This window comes from Rhineura floridana, chromosome 1 (genome assembly GCF_030035675.1).
Source record: "Rhineura floridana isolate rRhiFlo1 chromosome 1, rRhiFlo1.hap2, whole genome shotgun sequence".
In the NCBI taxonomy this organism is placed as follows: domain Eukaryota; kingdom Metazoa; phylum Chordata; class Lepidosauria; order Squamata; family Rhineuridae; genus Rhineura; species Rhineura floridana.
The window spans coordinates 41,720,419-41,735,996 of NC_084480.1; the positions used below are offsets into that span (position 1 = coordinate 41,720,419).

At 42.4% G+C, this 15,578-nt stretch overlaps 1 protein-coding gene and 1 long non-coding RNA gene across 5 annotated transcripts in view; one reads left to right on the forward strand and one right to left on the reverse strand.

Annotated features, from left to right (window-relative positions):
• The window catches only part of RGS7BP (regulator of G protein signaling 7 binding protein), a 108,543-nt gene that overhangs the window by 23,170 nt on the left and 69,795 nt on the right, over nucleotides 1-15,578 (forward strand). The window lies entirely within an intron of this gene.
• LOC133375684 (uncharacterized) lies at nucleotides 919-6,524 on the reverse strand. Its single transcript, XR_009760302.1, has 3 exons — nucleotides 6,423-6,524; nucleotides 5,091-5,214; nucleotides 919-2,179 (listed from the first exon to the last, which is right to left on the reverse strand). It is a non-coding gene; the product is annotated as an uncharacterized LOC133375684 (long non-coding RNA).

The following is a 15,578-nucleotide window of genomic DNA, read 5'->3' on the forward strand; positions in this document are numbered from 1 at the left end:
GAGCATCCAAGGAACGGCCTGGGAAAGCTGGTTAGGATGTTATTGAAAGGTTTTTCTGTGTCTGGTTTTAGCAACCAGAATAGGATAATACCCATGTCTGTAAAGGCTTTATCTATTCTGTTGAACTAGTGGATTTTGTGTGTTGAACATACTATTCTTTCAAATGGGATGGGCTATGAATTGAATACATACGGTACATTTAATAATAACCATATGGCAAAACTATGCTTGTACTATTTACATTCTGGAACTATTTTCTTGCATGGCATTTAGGTAAAGTCATTGGGATGACTTGTGATTACTGCTAAGAAATGTTGACTACTCCTTTAAACTTTCTTTAAATATTGTTTTTGTGTTTCCTATATAGAAAATGTGATTTCTGTAAGTGTGGTTGCGAAAACTATTGGGAAAATTTCAGTCTGTGTCATCTGCGTCAGCTGCTTTTTAAATCTCAAGTAGCAGAATTACAGTGACACTAAAGGGTCAGGCTTTGGAATATGGCACAGTATAAATTATTGCCCTCACATGAGCTAGTCCACATCATGAAACTGAACATACCCCTGACGCTCGGTTGTAGCTAAGTCCATCTAGACTACTAGGGTGCCTTTTCAAGCTGTACTGGAGTAATCTCTTCCATCACTTCAGCGGAAAAGTGTCACCATGAACAATATACACCAGAAATTGGAAGAGACCATTGTGACATTTAAAGAGACCATTGTGACATAAGAATGAAAAACCTGTTTTTAAAAATCCAAAGTATGTTACTTATTTTTATTTCACAAAGTTTATATATCTCTTGATTGTAAAAAAACCTCTAAGCGGTTTACAAAAAACATTAAAATAATAAAACAGTTAAAAACAAGTAATTAAAACATTTTAAAAACTATTAAAACAGGCAGCAATAGACTAAAAAGATTAAAATACGTCAACATCTATTTGTCTGGTTAGGCTTGTCTAAGTAAGAAAAGTTTTAAGCCAAAAAGAATACAGTGAAAGCACCTGCCTGATGTTAATAGGCTGGGAGTTCACTATAGTCTCTCCAGTCTATAGCAATGTACTTGTCACATTTCAAACATCATCTATCTCCACAGGCAAGTACTCTCCTCTTATGGTTGTGTTCTACCAGGAATAGATTGGGAATCTCCTCATTCCCACCTTTTACTGCCACCTTCCTGGGTTATTAAAAGGTGCCAGTGACCCAACTCCTTTTGTGTATAATTTGGACATGCCATGTCCCAAGTATAAATAATATCCCCATAGAGTGTGCCCAATGCCACATAGTCATACCTTAGAGGAGTCTTCTCCCCTGTCAACCCCATCCCTTAATGGCAAAGAGTTAAAAATGGGACTTTATTTCCTAAGAAAAAAAGTTATCTACTGAAAATAATCATGGGTGATCCTTGCTGTTCACAAGTAAGTGTGACACTTTTATTTCATATTGTCTACTTTAGTTTACCAAAACTAGTAAGCCTAAACTAGACAATCTGAAAGAAGAATCTTTCAGAGATCCTCTCGTTGTCAAAAGTATACAGAAATCCAAGCTTTCCATATAGTAGTTTTATTAAGATTAGGGATGGGGATTCAAAGGCTAAGGAGAAAGTTAATAAAATAGCTTCTTCATTTGCAAGGTTAAATTTTACTGTAGTCTTTAGACAGCTGAATGGTTTTTCTGTTGCATGCCAGACTGCACGTCTACCCTACACACTTAGACCAAGGAGAGAGAAGAAGGAAACAGGCTGAACTCTGAGTGGTGATTGTGGGGTTAGGTAGTAGTTGCCCCCTCCCAGGTTGAAAATTAGCCTACAACGCTTGGAGTTCCTTGCTGAGGACCTAGGTGAATGGAGAGGTGATAGCAGATGATAATTGGGATATCACAGGCTGGTTGTGGCCTCAAAGTTCCTGGGCAATCTCCACAATAGCTACCATGCTCTCTGCCACGCTGCAATTTGAACAGGAGATGAAGGAAGATGTTGGCATTCTGGGTGACCCTAACAGCATGGTCAATGACCTTGCTGGCTAACAATTCCAGCAGACCCCATGAGGTCCTGCGGACACAAGGACACACATATCTTCTTGAATCTGATTTCCACTTTTGCAGCTTGCATAAAGAAAGCAAGTTTACCTTAGGATTGTCTCGTAAGGAGATGCTTGGAACAGGCTTTCATTGGGACCAGTTTTGCTGCAGAAAATAAGTATGTACAAATTAATTATTTTGTTTGTTTTTACATAAGTGCTTACTGACTTCAGGGAATACAAAATGACTGCAATATTCCCCCTTGAACAAAGCCAGAGGCCAACATACTTGGCTATGGACAAAAGCCTCGGTATCTGTTGAATGAATGTTTTCTTTAGATCTTCTTCAGGTGAAAATGCAGTAAATGACTTTAAGGCCCGATTTACCTCTGGGCAAGGAAGTCCAGCAGATTGGGCCTGAAATCTGACCTGACTAACCATTGAGAAATGCACTGTTCTAGTTAGCTTCCAAAATGAACAGTATAACAATAGGGTGAGGCCATACTCTAATTTCATAGATCTCACTATAATGTTGCCTTGTTTCTTGCTTGTGTTCTTCCTCTGTTACTGTATTACTATTTTATTTATTTACTTCAAGTATTTATATACTGCTTTTCATCAGACAAGGTCACGAAGTAGTTTACATAGGAAACAGAACAACAAAATTAAATAATACAGTATATAAGATAATAAAACAAAACAACCTCCATCAAAATCCATAAAATAGGAGCCCACTCACTCATTATATTTCCACTCACTCAATAACCACACACATTCTACACCTGCACACATTCCCCCACGCACCCATACACACACACTCCATCATTCTCAACAATTATTGGTTCTAATAATCCCTTGGGAATATATACAAAAGACTGCTACACATGGCAATATATTTTCAATATTCTAAAATAAATAGAATTGTGAGGGCCGTGGTAGAGCACAGGCCCTGATACAGAAGTCCAAAGGTTTGATCTCTGACATCTCCAGTTGAAAAAGGAGCAGTGATTTGACATGAGAACAAAAGAAAAGCTCAGCTGGATCAGACCAAAGGCCAGTCTAGTCCAACCAGATGCCCATGGGAAGCGTGCAAGCAGGAACCATGCCAGTAAGTTAGTGCTGCGCTAGGGAAATAAAATCTGGCCTGATATAAGTCAGCTTCCTATGCCCCATAAAAGGACTGAACATGAAGAAGCATACACTGATCCACTCTGTCAGTTATGTCAAAGGTGCAAAGCAAAAGCTGCAAATGCTACAAAGCAACAGAGTGTCCTTAAGTGAGAGAAACGTGAATGAGAAGGCAGGATTCTGGATGCCTTACTTAACATGCCATTTTAATGACCCTCATGGAATTGGCTATGTTAAGTGAAATAACCGTACTTGAAAGCGAGATGATAGTTAACTGGTTCTAGTAATTCAGCTAAGGAGGGCTGTGCGTCATGTGGGATGCCAGTGCTTGTGTCTTGGTCTGTGTATATTGCTCTGTTTACTTTGCGGAACTGTATGGTTGTTCAAGGTATGATTTCATAAAGTTTCTTGCATGCCATCTTAATGGGTATCAGCAGAGCTTGGAAGTAACTAGTTACAAGTAACGAATTACTTGTAATTCATTACTTTTTTGAGTAACAAGTGGGTAATTCCTTTACATTTTGATTGTAATAGAACTATGAGTAATTTTACTACTTTTGTGGAGTAATTGTAACGTTTCCAGAATTACTTTTGGGCATTACTTGGGGAGGGAGCAGTGGAAGTCTTCTGCTCTTCTGATTTGTGGATGAAAATCCTGTGCCTCAAACTGGGCTTCTGTGCAGCGTCGCTCTTTCCTCATGCTCTGTGGATGGGCAGGAGGCGACGAGGGAGGAGGCGGAGAGTGAGACGGGGTGGAATGGAGAAAACAATTATTTTAAAAAATGGATAATGGTGGTGAAGAATGAAGTGGAGGGGGAAAGGATCCGGAGGTCAAGAATGGATAAAGGAGGAGAAGGAGGCAGCAGCAGAATGGAGATAAATAACTGTGGAGGTGAAAGATGACAACGTGTGTGTGTGTGTGTGTGTGTGAGAGAGAGAGAGAGAGAGAGAGAGAGAGAGAGTTGTGTTTGCACTTGGCTCACAAAGTGGCCTCCACCACCCACTCTGGCTACTGTGCTGCATTTGCAGTATTTTAATTTTTTTGCATCTCAGGGGAAAATGTTTGCTTGAGTGAGTTGGTGGCAGGGCAGGGTCTGGGAGGTGGTTAAGTGAGAGAGATTATGCTGGCTGGCTGAGTTGGGGGGGTTGCACTTGGTTTGGCATGCAAAGATCTGAGTAGTGGCCTCAGCCTCCCTCCCCACCACCCTTACCAGCGGAGAGACCACCATTGCTATCTTATGAATAAAAATAATTATTCTATTACCTCTGTATGTGTTTGTTTATTTTTAATGTTGTTTTAGGCTACTTAGATGTGCAGCAGCCAAGGCCAGCACCTTGTAGGTTTTTTTTTTAAGTAACTGAAATGTAATTGTAGTGATTACTCTGGAAGAAAAGTAAAGTAATCCGTTACTTTCAGAGCAATTGTAATTGTAACTGTAATTACTACTTTTTTGGGGCCATGTAACTGTAACTGTAATTTATTACTTTTTAAAAGTAATCTTCCAAGCTCTGGGTATCAGTTATTATGATGTATTGTACTGTATAATTTCTGCAGTGCTTTGTATAAAATAGCAGTTTGCTGTAAACTGGCAGTCTAGAGCATGCACAAGTTTTGCACATTCGACCTGCTTAAATATTTGGGCCTGTGTTTTTGCATACATAAGAGCAAGTGACGTGTTTTGCCAATTGCTGCGATAAATCATCATTTAGATGTATTTGTGTAAGTCAATCCCAAAATAGGACCTAAACCTTGACTTGCATGAACTCCATCAAACCTTCTTTTGGAGATGAAATATGAAAAAAGATTTGGTTGGCTAGTCTTAAGTTGCAAGAATAAAAGATAAACAACCACAAAATAGCTATCTGTGGTTTCAGTCACTTTTAATGGGCTGTCTCAAAGTCTGGAATCTGGGGAAGCAATTAATGAAGTAGAAAACAAGGTCACTTACATATAACTTGTTCTCAAAATACCTGTCCTCCATGGATTCACTTTCACCTCTCACTTCATCCATTGCTTCTCTTGGGGGACTTGCTCGGAAGTAGAAATGTGAGCATAGAGAATGCTTGTGCCTTCTTTAAAAAAAGAAAAAAAGATGTGTTTCTGAACAAGTTGGAACCTGTTCCTTTGTTCTGACCACTTCTCTCAGGTGTTCTGCTTGATTTAGAGATGTGTGTGGAACAAGGCAATAAGATATACTTTGCATAAAAAGTGGGGTGAAACTTAATAGGGACTGAAGTTGCTGGGTTAAAAAAAGCACTGCTTACCCTACAAATGTATTTCTAGGCAAACAATATTCTTCAGGCTTGTTAAAGCAATATAGGACTCTGTTAATGACTGGCCTGGAGATTTTTGTGTGTGTGTGGCTCTCTGTGTGAAATTGCAACAGATGAATGGCCCTTAATTTATATGGCCAGTGCTTATTTGAAAATGCTGTTGAATCTCTGTGTGGGGGAGGATGGAGGAAGTGCTAAAGCCACAGTGTGAGAAGCAAAATCACATATGCCCCTTTAAGAGAGAGAGGGCGAGAACCATGTTACATTGGAATAACGTGATTATTATTCTCTGTACTTTCTGCATTTCATTATTTACAGTTTCTGTATTTCACTGCTTACAGTTTGCCCTCAACCATGTGTATATATACTTGTAGGCAGAGCTTGGAAAAGTTACTTTTTTGAACTACAACTCCCATCGGCCCAATCCAGTGGCCATGCTGGCTGGGGTTGATGGGAGTTGTAGTTCAAAAAAGTATCTTTCCCAAGCTCTGCTTGTAGGTCAGGATAATATCTTCATGCATCTGATGAAATGGAAACTCATGTCATGATCCATTTGTTTTTAAGATGCTACAGAATTTTCTGTTCTGCAGCAGGCTAACACAGCCATCCTGCTGGAAATTATTAGAATGTAGTTCCATCCTTCTGCAGGTGGACTGCAGGTAGACACTTTATGATGTTTCCCGTCACTAATACTACTGACAGTCCTGGCTTTGCACAGGTGCCTTCTAGCTTGAGTGGCTCAGCTGCTACAGCTGCTGCATATCACTTTAGGATTCTAGCGATTCAGCCAGAGAGAGAGAGAGAGAATTGGAACTTTCATAAGTTTCATACTTGAAGAGATTAAGGGATGATTGGAGTGGGGGGTGGGGGGCACTTTGTCAATTCTTATTTGCTAGACTATGCAAAGGGGTGACCCTTGTTGCATTTTTATTTTTTTTCTGGTGTGCTAGGCAAATATAAAGTATTAGTTTGGTTAAATGAAGAGATTGCCAATTGGAGGCCCTTACCTTGATTTCTGGGAGGGCAGACTATCAGTTTCTTTATCCAGGAGTCAGGCAGAGAACAGGCTTTTCAGGGCCACTGGCAAAGGGCAGTCTGGCAAGCAGGTCTCAGCCTCTTGGCTAAAACAGTTGTTTATGGCTGATCTCATCCACTGATATTTATTTCCCACTCAGTACCTAAGGTTCCAAATCAGGCAGCAATGTTTTTCCCCAGCAATGTCTATCTCTGCAATGACCATGTGAAGTGGATTGTACTATTCCTATCTGCAGGAAGTGAGGCTGAAAACAAGTGACTTAGCAGTGCATAGTAAATCTATAGCAGGATTTGGGTGCCACATCTCTCTTGTTGAGTCCAATGCTACTTGCTGTGCATTGGCGTCCTGCTGAGAAGACAAGGCCTGCCCCTGTATTGACTGTTGGCCAATAGCAAGTGTGTTCTGAGTAGCAAACTGAAGAGGTGGGTGTCAACAGAACTGGAGCTGGAAAGGGGCAATTCAAAATCAAGAGAAATGTATCACATGCTCAAGGGAATCCCAAAGTTGACAGAAGTACAAAAACAAAACAAAAAGTGTGCCCCGTGAGAACGGAACATGCTCAGGAGCCAAATAAGTTGGAAAGGAAAGGCAGGGAGTGAAGGTGGTAGAATAGAGTGGTCCACTGGAGTCCCTTACATCTTCTTATAGTATCCTGGAAGAGGCCATACAGGAGCAATCCTTTTAGGAGGTGAGGATCAGAAGCATCTTGCTGGGTGGGGCAGAGCTGCTATACTGGTTCCCCACCAAGTCAGTTGCTGTTGCTTACCAGGAGGGAGGCAGGGTGGTAGGGAGGTTGAAGGAGTGCAAACGCACTGGCAGAGCAAATCCAGTGCTCTTACTGGTGTATTTGCACCATGCCAGTCTTGCCCCTCTTCTGATAAGCAGCAGTGACCCACCTGATAGGAAGCAAGTCTAGCGGTTCTGCCCCACTTGGCAAGCCGCGTCTGGTAAGAATACATTGTAATATTTTGTTGCAGGTCCCAGTCATTGAATTCTAGAGTTGAAGTGCACCTGCACAGAACAGAGTTTATCTCTGTTCTCAAAGCATGAACCAGCAGCCAGCACTGTTCTTCACTGCAATGGTGGAGTGCTACAGCTGGAGTCTTTCCTGTATTGTCAACAAATTTGTAAGCTCTGGTATACTGCCTGGCTCAGCTTCAAGTCTTGATCAGCCCACACATTTGAACGTGGCAGGCCAGTCAGCTTATGAACACAGCAACAGAAAGTGTGTGAGACATCCAATTCAAGAGAAGATGACCAGAGGGAGCATGCTGGAGTATTCTTTCACACTGACAAGCTGCTGTGTAGGAACAAACATGATCTCAGATGCTGGTTTGTTGTGAAACTGTAATTTAAAGAAACCAGAGTCTGATTGTGAGATGGAGCTGTGTGTGTTTAAAATCTCCTTGTGGCTCCACAGCAGCGAGTAGAAAGTGCGAGAGTTTGAGGTCCACACCGGCTCATTCATGTAGCACAGTTTTCCCTAACCTGGTGCTTTCTAGTTATTTTGGGCTACAACTCCCATCAATCTTGGTCAGCATGGCCCATGGTTAGGGAGATAGGGATGTTTGCTCAAAACATCTTGAAAGGCATCAGGTTGGGGAAAACTGCCATAGTGGAAAACCACGGCTTATTATTTTTATTTACTTTGCAACATTTATATACCAGTGAAGATCTCTAAGTGGTTTACAAAGAAAAATATTCTAAAAAATACTAATAAATATTTAAAAAGTACTAATCAAAGCAAACATTAAACACAATTTAACATAAATGAAATCAATTTTGCCGCCCTGGGCTCCTACTGGGAGAAAGGACGGGATATAAATATAATAAATACAAACTTTTTTTAAAGACAATGATATATGTTAAAATGACGTCCATGGGTAGGCTTGCCAATGCAAAAAAGTTTTTAGCAGGTGCCAAAAACAAGACAGTAAAGGCACCTGCCTATTGTTAATGGGCAGGGAGTTCCAAAGAGTAGGTGCTGCCATACTTAGTGATAGATTCCTTGCAATTATGGAATGAACAGTATGTGGCACTTGTAAAAGTGACAGTTCCTTTGATCAAAACAGCTGAGTGGGCGCATGTGACATAAAGCAATCATTCAAGTAAATTTGTTCTGAGCTGTTGAGGACTTTACCAATAGTAACACCCTGAATTTGGCTCGGTAACAAATTGGCAGCCAGTGCAGATTTCTGAGCAGGGGTTTAACATGTTGACAGGGTCTTGCTCCCATCAGTAATTGTGCTGCAGCATTCTACACAAACTGTTGTTTCTTGATAAAATTGTAGATTGTATAAATCTTTCACTTTTTAAATTGTGTTGCCATAATCCAATCTTGAAGTTACCAGTGCCTGAACTACTGTGGTCAGACTATCCCAATCCAGGAATGGCCACATCTGTCATACCAACTGAAGCTGGTAAAAGGTGTTCCTAGCCACCAAGGCCACCTGGTTCTCCAGTGACAAAGTTGGACTCAGAAACACCCCCAGACTGCAGGCCTGCTCCTTTAGAGGGATTGCAGCCATATCCAGGGCAGGCAGTTGGCCAGTTTCTCAGATGTGGGAACCACTCACCTACAGTGCCTCTGTCTTTCTGGAATTCAAGCTTAGTTATTTTTCCTTGTCTAGGCTACCACTGCATTCAGGCACTGTTCTAGGGCTTGTACAGTCTCTGCTGATTCAGGTGTTATGAATAAAGCTGTCATCAGTGTACTGACAGCACTTTGGCTCCACACTCCTAATGAGCACTCCCGATGACTTCTTGTAGATGTTAAATAGCATTGGGGATAAAATAGTGCCCTATGGTACCTCATAGCATAACTGCTAGGGTCCCGAAAAGCACTCTCCCAGTGCTACTCTCTGGACTCAGCTACATAGGTGGGACCAGAACCGCTGTAACATAGTGCCCCCAATTCCCATCCTACCAGCCAAGAAGGATACTATGGTTGATGGCATCAAAAGCCATAGAGAGATTGAGAAGCAGGTGCAAGGTCACACTCTACTTGTCCCACTTTTGGTAAAGGTCATCCATTAGGATGACCAAGGCTGGCTTAGTCCCATAGCCAGTTCTGAACCCACATAGGAATGGGTCTAGATCAGCCTTTCCCAGCTAGTGGGCCACCAGGTGTTGCTGGACCACCACTCCCATCAGCCTCAGCCAGCATTGCCAATGGTCAGGAATGATGGGAATTGTGGTCCAACAACATCTGGTGGCCCACTAGTTGGGAAAGGCTGATCTAGATGATCTGTGTCATCCAAGAATGCCCACAGCTACTCTGCCATGACCCTCTCCACCACCTTCCCTAAGAAGGAAGTTTTTGGGACTGATTGGCAGTTAGTCCAAACTAACTAGTAGTTAGTCCAGGACTGGCTTCTTTTGCATTTGTTGTACCACTGTCTCTTTCAAGGCCACAGGGACCACACTGTCGTTCAGTGAAGAGTTAACCATGCTCTGGATCCAGCCAGTTAAACCTTGTCTTCTAGATTTAATAAGCCAAGAGGAACAAGGATAAGAGGACCCATGGTTGGGAATATAGTTGCAAATACCTTGTCTACTTCATTGGGCTGCTTAAACTGAAACTGATCCCACAATATGTCACAGACTGTGGCATTGGGTACTTCAGTCAGAACTGTAACAACAGTAGAATCAAGGTCCCGCCTTCGTGCTGAAAATGTGCAGCCAGTTGTTCAGAAGGTGCCAGGGGTCCTTCACAGGGGTAATTCCCAGTCAGCAACCTCTGGACCAAGAGCTCCACTGGGCAGCTACTAGAGGATGCAATGTAGGCTGCGAAATGTGCCCGCTTCATCTCCTGCACTGCCACCTAGTAGGCATCATTGTGTGTGCTAACCTGTGTTCAGTTAACTTCAGAGCAAGATTTGCATCACTTGCATGCTAGTCTTTGCCTGGCTTGCTTCGTAGGCTGAAGCTCTCCAGAATACCATGGAGACACTTAGGCTCCGCCACATGGGAGAGGGCCCCATTACATCTGGAATGGGTTTATTTCAAGAAGTTAGTAGATTTAGCTTAAATAAAGCTGTTCAGTCATGAATGCCCCACTATTTAAAGTACAGGTACCTTAATTCTTTTTTTAACTGTTACTACCATAGCTTAATCCTAATTCATACAGATGCAGTAATCTTAATTTAAATTAGGCCGTACTGTACACAGAGACAAAAACAAAGGAAGGAAGAAATCAAAGTAACACAACATACCAGAATTTCTTCGTACGTTAGGCATAAATCCTTCCTAAACATTCAGTATGAAGTTCTTTTATGATTTTCTAGATTGTTCCTAATGGGTACCTTCAATATTTTGAAGGTTTTAAAACATTGTTGAACATATCTCTCTTCCTTTCTCTGCTTCACTCTTAGTTTTTACAAGTAATTGTCTATTAAAAATGTAATAATACTTACATCCCACCCAGAGGTATTGTGAGAATTACTTAACAGTATATAATACATTTCAAACTGTGGAGGGAAGACACAATTAACTGCTAAGTGGCACACTTTTATTACCATGACTGTTCCTAGATAGGACAAGCAAAGGTGTCCTTCTTACGATAATATCATCCCTAAAGAGGCAAGTGGGATGTATCAATCCAGTATCATCTTGTTAAACAGGGTGTGGGTGTATAAGAATGAGCTTTAAGTCTGTAGTCCCAGCTTCAAAGCTATTCAGTTTTTTTCGCAGAAAGTTCTTACTGTAGCATTGACCAAGTTCTTTCGTCTTGTGTTGTGAAGTCTATAACTGGCAAAAGTGTAGTCCAGAATCCTAAATATAAACAGCTGGAGCCAGTTCTTCCTCCATCCCACCTTTTTTTTAACCTTCTGAATTTATCTGAATATTTTGTAGGCAATTTGACATGTGAGAGTTTCAGCCATATTAAGATTTACTGCACCATGGGGAATCACCTTAAATTGGGGGTAAGCAGACTTCAGGCTTGCAAGAACTGCTTTGTTTTTTACTAGAAGCCTGAGATCCACCAACTGGATTGAGGTGCAAAAGGTATACACTGTCATGGCCCCGTCAGAGGACTCATCAGACGAGGATGACTCGGGAGTAACAGCAGCAGACCCAGAAGCAGCAGACCCAGAAGGAGAAATGGAGGAAACTCCTGAGAACCCAGCTCCTTCTGCCCCTCAGCTGCAGAGCACCCCAGACACAGCGGAAGCCCTTCAGCCAGACGCAGACAGTGAACAGGATACTCCCCCCTCACCTGCAGAACGTAGACAACAGAAGGTCAGGCAGAAGAGGGGCAGGCCTGTCCACTTAAGGCCAAAAGGCTGAGGGCTCACACCTGCTGACAAACCTGCTCCTTAAAAGTCAAACCTTGGCTTCAGCTTATTGCTGACCACTGTGTGTCTTCCTATTCCCTGAACCTTGACTTGGACTGATCTCTCGGCAAACTAGACCCGGACCTTCACTGATGTCTCTTCTGGATTTCTGGCTTGGCATGTAAGCTTCGAACGGCCTCTGCCCTTATCTTGCTTCGTCCTTGCTAGCCTGGCAGATTTATAGCCAAGCTGCCGGCTGAGGACTTACAGCCTGGCAATTACCAAGGAATCTCTAGCCCTGCCTGCACCCCCACCGACACTGCTGTCTCAGTGAAGAGCTGACATACACTTTGAATTGGGACATTGTTTTGAGTACCAGAACGGAACAGAGCTCACAGTCCTCCCGGTCTCTGTCTCTCTCACACTCTCTCACACTCTCTCTCTCTCTCTCTCTCTCTCTCTCTCACACACACACACACACACACACACACACACACACTCTCTCTCTCTCTCTCTCGCTCTCTCGCTCGCTCGCTCGCTCGCTCTCCCTCCCTCCCTCCCTCCCTCTGAATGTGTGTGTCATTTTGTTGTTGCCATGACCCAGCAATATATCCAGTGGAGGCTGGTCCATTAGATTGAATGAGGCACTTCCTCACCAATCTTAGTCTGCCCTCAGCAAGCCCCCACCTGCCTGCATTCTTACTTGCAACCTTACATGACCTTCCTATCAGCTTCCTCCTCCTTAATCACAGTGTCGCCCTTGTAGGACCCAGTAGGGAGGAGGATGGGGACAAAACTAGAATTAGTTGCCTCTGCCTGTCATTGGCTCTGGCTCCACCTGCTGTTGATCTCTGTATCTTCTGCCCTATCAGTCCCAGTGGCTACAAGCCACCGCTGGATCTATGTCCTAATAAATCTCAATATAACTTCTGCCTATCCTGTATTTAAAGCATGTTGGAACAGGAAGTGGTGATTGGGATACTTGAGAAATCCAATTTCTGTGAATTTTGATGCAACTGACTTGATCTGCGTTTCTCAGACTAATGTGTGCATTATCCTTAGAATTTTGCACTTCTCTGACTTTTGCAATGCCATTCTCTGCTTTAAAAAGTACCAAAATACTTTCAGAAATATGTACATTGAACTAAAATACATATTTTAATACATTTGATAAAATGTGTATTTAATTACAAATTATTGTGGAAACTGGATGGGCTGGATTTAGGAATGAACACATGTGGAATTGACATGGGCTGGAAATAGATTGATCAGTCCATCCCTATGTGGTGACCCATGCTCTGCAAATGACATGTTAACAAGATCAACTGAGTCCATCAGGAAATAGCTCAAGAAGTTATCTTGCGTTAATTAGAATATATTTGTAAGAAATGTTCATAAGAACCTGCATTTAATCCCAGTTCAGCCTGTTGCATCCTGGGGCAAATTTAAGGGTTAGAAGTCGGAGAGGTGCTACATCCATTCTGCACCTCTTTCCTACTCTGCCTTTGTGCCTGCACAATTTGTGCTGCAACAAACCAAATATAGCCTATGTTTGGTGGCCAGAAAACAACCCCTCTTCACTCTTTGATTTTTTCAGTCCCTAGCAGGCAGCAATAATAGGAGGACCAATTTCAGCAGGAGGCAGAATGACTTGAGACAGCTGTATTTAAGAGAATACAAACCTACTTTAAACTTAGGACACAGTACATTTGTGGCATTTCTATTTTGTGCCACCCTCAGGCAAGGACAAGCCGATATAATTCTCAAAGGCCAGCTCTGTTTACAACTGTGGGTTGGAAGGTCTGTCAGCCTATCAGTGTAGTTAACACATTGTGCATTTGGGTTGTGTTTTTTTAATAGACTTATTCAGTTTGCAATAACTTTTATCATGCCAGAGCAATGTAATGGAAAATGTGCTCAGATAGAGGAATAATGTTTGTTTGTAAAACACTGAGCATCGTCAGCAACATTCATGAGAACATACATTTATGAAACGTTTAAGCTTCCCACCTCAATCTTAGGCTCATTTGTAGCTGTAGTATAGTATTTCTCAACAATGGAAATTAGCAGGCTTTTTTTTTTTTACATTTGTACTCTCTGGTTCAAATGCACCATGCTTCTTTTGAGAAGCAAGATGTCTGATTTTTGTTCACTCATTTTGATCTTGTTCATCTTGATGCCATTAGGGTACATTCTCTTAGGGCAGGGATCACTAACCTGTTGCCCATGGGTGCCATGGCGCCTGCTAAGGTCTTCAGTGCTGCTCCCAGTAGGTAGCCCAGAACCTGAGCTCCCATTTAAAAATAAAAAGAGTAAGTCTCTAGCCCTCCTAGAAATAAAGTTATGGAGCAAAATGTGTAGGTACCCTTCTAAGTGATCGATGTAAAATGGATCCAGCCTGTCTGTCCTGCCTGTCTGTGTTATTAGCCAATAAGTAAAATCAGAGTTGTGATTGGTAAGTGAGTTGTTTGGACACCAGGCAATAGGAATCCCTGGGGTCCTAAAGAGCTGCTGTTTCCCCCTCCATTTCAGTGTACTTTTCTTGCTTCTGTCTTTTTTCCTAGTCCTTGCAGTCTCCATAGAGTGCCTGTCCTTTTTCCCTAGCAACCATGAGGCATCTTTCTTGTGCTGAGTTTGCCTGAGATTACGTACTGCCTAGAAGTTGTTTTCTGCAAATATTACTACACAATAAATGTGGGTAAATGCTAAAGAATCCCCTCTTCCTCCAAAGGCAAATGTGAAAACTTTGCTAAGAGGCTTCAGCTAAAGACCAGGGACTCATTAAGAATTCACTGTATAGTTAACCTACAGTACAATGTCTACTCAGAAGTAAGTCTTTGTCTGGGCTTTCTTATAGGTAAGTGGGCACAGGATGTCAGCCTATGATTTGGTTTAGGGTTGGCATTGGGGAAAAGCAGGGTTCTTGTGCTTTAACAACTATATGGTAGTCAGAAATTCAACAGGTCAAGCCTTTTCTCTTATGGAAATACAACTCTCTAATTTTGTGTTATGCCATCCTCCTGCCCCCAGGAAGCCATTTTGTGACTGATGTCCCCAGCACTCTCCCAAAATTTGAAAAGGGCCCTCTGGCCCAGAAAAAGGTTGATAACTCCTGTCTTGGGGTTTTAATCAGGGATGAAGAACGTTTTTTAGATTGAGGGCCAAATCCTTATGGGCAGCATTCTAGGGGGCTGCATGCCACTGGGGTATGGGACTAGAAGTGAAAGTGGATGGAGCAAGAAATGTCTCTTTTGTACAGTGGCCTACATTTAGGGTTGCCAGATTCATGGCCTGAGACTGATCCTGTATCTTTAGGAGAAGAGAAAGTCAGCCAAGTGCAGGTGTTCTTGCAACCCTGTAATGGGAAAAACCACAAGGTGGGATTCTCCCTTCCCCCTGCACAACTTTCAAAGATACAGAAGACCTCTTGGTTGCCAGGCCCGGCCTCCAAGAGGTCTTCTGTATCTTTAAAAGTTGTGGAGGGCAGAGGGGGAATTCCACCTTGTGGTTTTTCCCATCACAGTGTTGCAAGAACACCTGCACTTGGCTAACTTTCTCTTCTCCTAAAGATACAGCATCTGTCTCAGGCCATGAACCTGGCAACCCTACCTGCATTCCAGCCGTGCAGAAGCCAGAGCTTTCTATTCCACCACCACCACACACATCTCTCTATCCAGGCAAGCAAGAGACATTATTTATCACAGGTCAAGAAAACATTCTAGCCAGGCAAAAGGAAACAGATTTGTTCTTCACTTCAATCCCCCACCCTACTTACAGACAACATACAAATGCAAGAGGGCTTACTGCACTTTTCTCTCCCTACTTCACAGCACTGATGGATGAATTTGTCG